The sequence below is a fragment of the Spinacia oleracea genome, chromosome 1, assembly GCF_020520425.1.
Source record: "Spinacia oleracea cultivar Varoflay chromosome 1, BTI_SOV_V1, whole genome shotgun sequence".
Lineage (NCBI taxonomy): Eukaryota > Viridiplantae > Streptophyta > Magnoliopsida > Caryophyllales > Amaranthaceae > Spinacia > Spinacia oleracea.
Genome location: NC_079487.1, coordinates 100510806 through 100516805, shown reverse-complemented (window position 1 = coordinate 100516805; position 6000 = coordinate 100510806).

Below are 6000 nucleotides of genomic sequence, written 5' to 3'. Positions count from 1 at the left end.
TATCGGTGGTGATTTATTTTAGTTTGAAAATAATTTGCTCATACGCAGAACCAATAATGAATTTCTTATTAACAACATTACTCGGATTGGTTTCAGTTGGATAGTTTGTAGCAGGGAAGTACTCTGTATGAGATTATTAACAACTATCTATGATCCTTTGTGTAACTAATTGTTAAAAATAATTTCCAAATCAGGAACCATAATCATCCCTTGATGTAATTAATTGGTAGATGTATAAAATTGAGAATAAGAAACATAGATAGTTCACAATGTAGTTTAACAAGTGTATTAGTTAGTTGTTGTAAATACTTGCAAACACGGATTTAATAGACAAAAGAAAGATATAGGCACTTGCATACTACTCCCTCCGAACCTAAATGTTATTCCCGTTTGTCATTTTACGCGGTTATTAAGGAAAAAGAAACATTATAAGATTAACTATTATTAATGTAGTTTTATGGGGAATTGTTGCTTTTTGATTCCATTTTCACAAGAAAACAAAATAGTTGAACCAATAGAATTTAAGGAATAAAAATGTCAACTCATTAATCCATCCAAACTTAAACCAACCAATGAGATTACAAGGTTTTTTATTGATAAACCAATAGAATTACAAAGTTAAAATTACAAGGAAGAGATTAAAAAGGAAATAAAAGAAATGGGAAGATTATTTTGGGACACTAAAAAAGGAAACGGGAATAACATTTAGATTCGGAGGGAGTACTCCGTATGGTGTTTCCTATTACATAGGTAAGCATGAGGTGTAAATGACACAAAGCAAACGGAACTCCGTAGTGTCCTAAACATGCAGTAATTACCAATTACTAATTACTAAACAAATGCTCAGTATTTGAACATGGAGTACTAGGTTTAGGAAAGTAAAATTGGTAAAACATTATTAAGACCCTACTGTCACGGGTTGTCTCTCACCATCGCACGGGCAATTTGGATACCGTTTGGGCTGAAACTTGGGGGTCCCACCAGTTTTGGACCAATGAAGATGATGGTTGGGCCGGATTTTCTAGATCAGGCCCATAAAGGCCCGCACGCAGCAGTACAGTAGCGGATGGGCTCGGAAGCTTCTAGAATGTTCTACTGTGTTCTTGAGCATTCTAGCATGGGTGGAGCTTGAAGGTTCTAGATATGTATATTCTAGAACTATCTTGTACGGAGTATATTTGTGTAAGTATCTAGAAGGGTTTAGGTACCTCCTTGTATAGGAAGTTGAAGTTCCCTTGGAGGTGGGAACGTTCTAGAAACTTGTAGGCATTTCCTTGTAGGAATTGTATAGAATATTTTAGAGTGTAAATATTCTAGACTTAGTCGATGGTGGCCTATAAATAGGCACCAAGGCTCATTTGTACATCCAAGTTGAGAGTTCAATACAAGAAAGCATTCCAAAAACACTTGTGTTCTCTTCCAACTCAACCTTCCTTTTACACTTAGGAAGTAGTAAGGAAATCCAAGACACTTAGAGTGTCAATCGAGTGTGTGGGCATACAAGTGAGGGACAAGCTTGTGTGTTCATTGTTCCACGACCGAGGGGCGTCGTAATCTGCTAACTAGGCACCAAGGGTGAGTGCATAGCTAATCGTTGCTATCTCTAGCACAAAAGAGTCGTGCTACGAGGTAAACTTAGGCACTAGGATTTGTGCCATTGTTGGGGAAGCCTGACTCGTCTAAGCAAAAGGCTTGGAGAGTGGCGCACGGTGCGTGACTTAGGCCAAGGGAATATGCAAAATAGTCAGCACGTGACACTACTCTCTCTAGATTACTAAATTCAACACCGAGTTGAAGTTGGTTTATATATATATATATATATATAGGGATCTGGTGAGAACACCTCCTTATGTAAGAACACTTCTTATGGTGAGAACACTTTTACACTCTCTATGTTCTATATTTGTTCAACAATGTTCTAAATTTTTAAACTCATGTTCTAAATTTATTCAACCATGTTCTAAACTTATTTAACCATATTCTAAATTGGTTCAGCCATGTTCTAAATTTATTCAAGCATGTTTTAATTTTATTCAACCATGTTCTAAATTTTTAACCTCATGTTCTAGATTAATTCAAACATGTTCTAAAATTATTCAACCATGTTCTAAATTTTTAACCTCATGTTTTAGATTAATTCAAGCATGTTCTAAAATTATTCAACCATATTCTAAATTTGTAAGCTCATGCTCTAAAATTATTCAACCATGTTCTAAATTTGTAAGCTCATGTTCTAAATTTATTTAAGCATGTTCTAAATTTATTCAAACATGTTCTATATTTATTCAAACATGTTCTAAATTTATTGAACGATGTTCTAAATTTTCAAACTCATGTTCTAAATTTATTCAACCATGTTCTAAACTTATTCAACCATGTTCTAAACTTATTTAACCATGTTCTAAATTTGTAAGCTCATGTTCTAAAATTATTCAACCATGTTCTAAATTTGTAAGCTCATGTTCTAAATTTATTAAAGCATGTTCTAAATTTATTCAACGATGTTCTAAATTTGTTCAACCATGTTCTATATTTGTTCAACCATGTTCTAAATTTGTAAGCTCATGTTCTAAATTTATTCTAACATGTTCTAAATTTATTCAAGCATGTTCTAAATTTATTCAAGCATGTTCTAAATTTATTATATGCTTTACTAGCACAATAAAAGCGATATAAGTTAATTATCAAGAGGTTCAATCAAATTATAATGCGAATTGAAAAAGTAAATTAACCACATAAATCACTAAAATAAGTTATTGAAATTACAAAATTGATAACTAAAATCAAAATTCGGAATAATACATTTGAAACAAATCTAAGAAGATATTACAAAATTAAAATCAACCAAAATCTTTAAAATCTGTCCTCCTGGATTAATTCGGTCCATCTCTACCGTCACCTCTTAGTCTCTCTCCACCAGAAATCACAAGCACATCACCACAACCACAGATATATTTCACAGCCACCAAATTGAACTCGGTTTTAATTTTTGCGATTGAAATTGATTTCAAATTGAGAAATCGAAGAAATGAGAATTGTTGGATTGAAATTACCTATTGAAATTGCCGATTGAAATTGATTTTGAATCGAGAAATATGAATTGCTCGCGTCGATCAGAGGAACGAGGAGGAAATACGTCCGATGTTGGTGGTGGCTATGAGCGGCGGCGAGCGAAATCGATTGAAATCAATTTCGATTTCTGAATCTTACCGAATTTGCTGATCGAATTGATTTTAGAATCGCATACGATTGAAATCGATTTCGATTTCGAACACCAGCGAATCACCATCATTCATTCGCAATTTGATTCGCTAAACACAACCACCGCCACCACCATTTTTGGTACGATTCTGGTTCGACGGCGGCGAGAGGCGATTGTATTGTTGCGAGCATCAGCGGCGATTGAATTGATGCGACCGGCGGCGATTGAATTGCTGCGAACGGCGACGGCGAAAGGCGAGCAGTGGAGGAGGCGAGAGGCGAGCAACGACATCGGATAGAGAAGAAGCGGCGGGGAGAGGGCAGCGGAAATGGCCGGATGTTGGTAGCTACGAGCATAATCGCCGGGAAAATTTGGGGCAAAAATCACCCGCTGGTGAAGAGAGAAGAGAGAGAAAGTTGTGAGGAATTGAGGAGAGAGAGAGGGAATTGAGGAGAGAGAGAGAGGAATCTGGAAAAAAATAGCGTGAATGATTTATTAAATTAGGGTATTTGTTTATAAAAATTACGAAAATGCCATTATAGAAAGTGTTCTCACCGTAAGGAAGTGTTCTCACGAGAGCCTTCCTCTATATATATAAGTAATTCAGGAGCTGAGGTACAACTTACAACTTGAGAGATTCTATTCCCAAACACTTAATCCATCAACTAGTACGTTTTGTTCATACAATTAATTACATTGATTGATATGGGTGGTAAGAAAAGAAGCAGATCCATGTTTGAGATATTGATGGAGAACATAGGTGGTGAGCGGTGTCTAGAAAAAGAAAAAGAAAAAGAATGGGATGGTGCATTGTGCACAATCTGCTTGGAACATCCTCATCAATCATAGTGCATTTGTTGTTATATGTAGTTCCCATGCTAAAGGCTGTAGACCTTATCTCTTAATTGCCTCCGTCGATTTCTGAAACTCAACATTAATAACAAGGACAATAACTTAAGATTTTCTCTCCTTTATATGCACGGGAGATGTCTTAGAGGTGAGGGATGTTGAAGAGGCTGCTAAAAATTACATGAATGCCAAGACTCGGGACTGTGCACAAGACTCGTGCACTTTGTAGGTAACTATGGTGAGTTGACCAAACACACATGGCGTCCTCACCCTTATAACGATTTTCTTTTTTTTGGTGATTATATGGTATCTGACGGTCGTATGGTTGAAGTCATCGGTGTCATGGTGTTGGAGTTTGATGTAGTGTGGAGATGGGTTTGACGGGCAATAAACTAAGGAGGCATAAGGAGAGGCTTGAAAGGTGGAATAAAGGTTACGTAGGAAAATCCAGCGTGATCGCTTGGTTTCCAGCGGGCATTATTGCAGTTGCAAATTTCTTCTTCCTTCTGTGATCAAGCGGGTGACCAGCATGCCCGCTGGTTTTCGCGCTGGCTCTTGCTAGCTTCCTCTCTTTATGTTTTATTCAAGAGACGTGGCTTGTTTAGGACCATTGGATTGTCATGTATACCCTAGCACTATATATACTCATAGTATGCTTGTCTTAGAGTTAGAGAGTTGTTGATTTAAGAGAGAGAAACTCCTCAATGAAAGCTCATACACTTAAGGTTTAAGTGAGGGAGAGTTGTGAGGTGAAGCTTGCTTAGCTTGATAATCTCTTTGTAAATCTTCATCATAATTTCAAGTGGAATGGTGTGTTTGTCTCCCGGTGCTCGAGTTTCCAACGGTAAATTTCCTTGTCTTCATTTCATGCTTGGTTTCCTTGCTTAATTGATATTCGTAATCGTTAATGGTTGTTATCATAAATTAGTTTGAACACTTCTAATTCACAACATTTGGTATCAGAGCCATGGTTTTGTTCCTTAGAGAAGTTGAATTAGATTTTTTTGGTAGAACTTGTTGTTTGTGGTTCAAGTTCCGAAATCTTGAACCTTCGGTGTTAAAGTTTTAAGTTTTTGGTGTTGAAAAATTAAATTTGTAAGTTCTTTTGTTAGGGTTTCAATTGGGTGTTATTGAAACTTAAAAGGGCTTGAATTTTTGTTTGGAAATTAACAATGGAAGATAGATTAAGGATTAAGAAATTTGATGGAAAAGATTTTGACTTTTGGAAAATGCAAATTGAGGATTATTTTGCATCAAAAGGATCCTTATCAACCTCTTGCGGAAGAGAAACCAACAAGCATGTCGAAGGGAGATTGGAAAATTTTAGACAGGAAAGTGACAGGCTAAAGTCGTATCACCTAATAAAAAATAACCTAAGTCCACTAGCTAGGTAGCAAGGGAAGTCAGGATCGAATCCACAGGGAAACATGCGTTCTTTCTACTATCAATTAATTAATTTAGACTGTTGGGAACAAGAGTTGGTTGGTGATTTGTATGTTAAGACAACGAACGATAATCAAACGAGTATGAATCAATATATTAAGGAATCTAGGGCATAGGTTCACCAACAAATAACAATTCAGGACAATGAACAATCACGATAATCAACAAAGTAATTAATTAGGCTAGCATGCTCTCTCGAATCGATACTAATCATAGACTTAGAATTAACGGGCTCTCGCTACGTATTAACTCTAATTCCACCTATTGACACAAGCCTAAACATCAAATTGCATCTCTCGAATCTTAATTTGATGTTGCATAACTAACACAATTAAACCTGCGCAAATCTAATTGCATAGTGCAATAAACCAATCAATAGGAATTAATTACAATGCCAACAATCACAATTATTCAATATCCCTTCATATCATTCATGGATCCCCAAACCCTAGAAATTAGACTACTCAAGCATACCAACAATAAACAAAGCAATTAGCATGATTGAA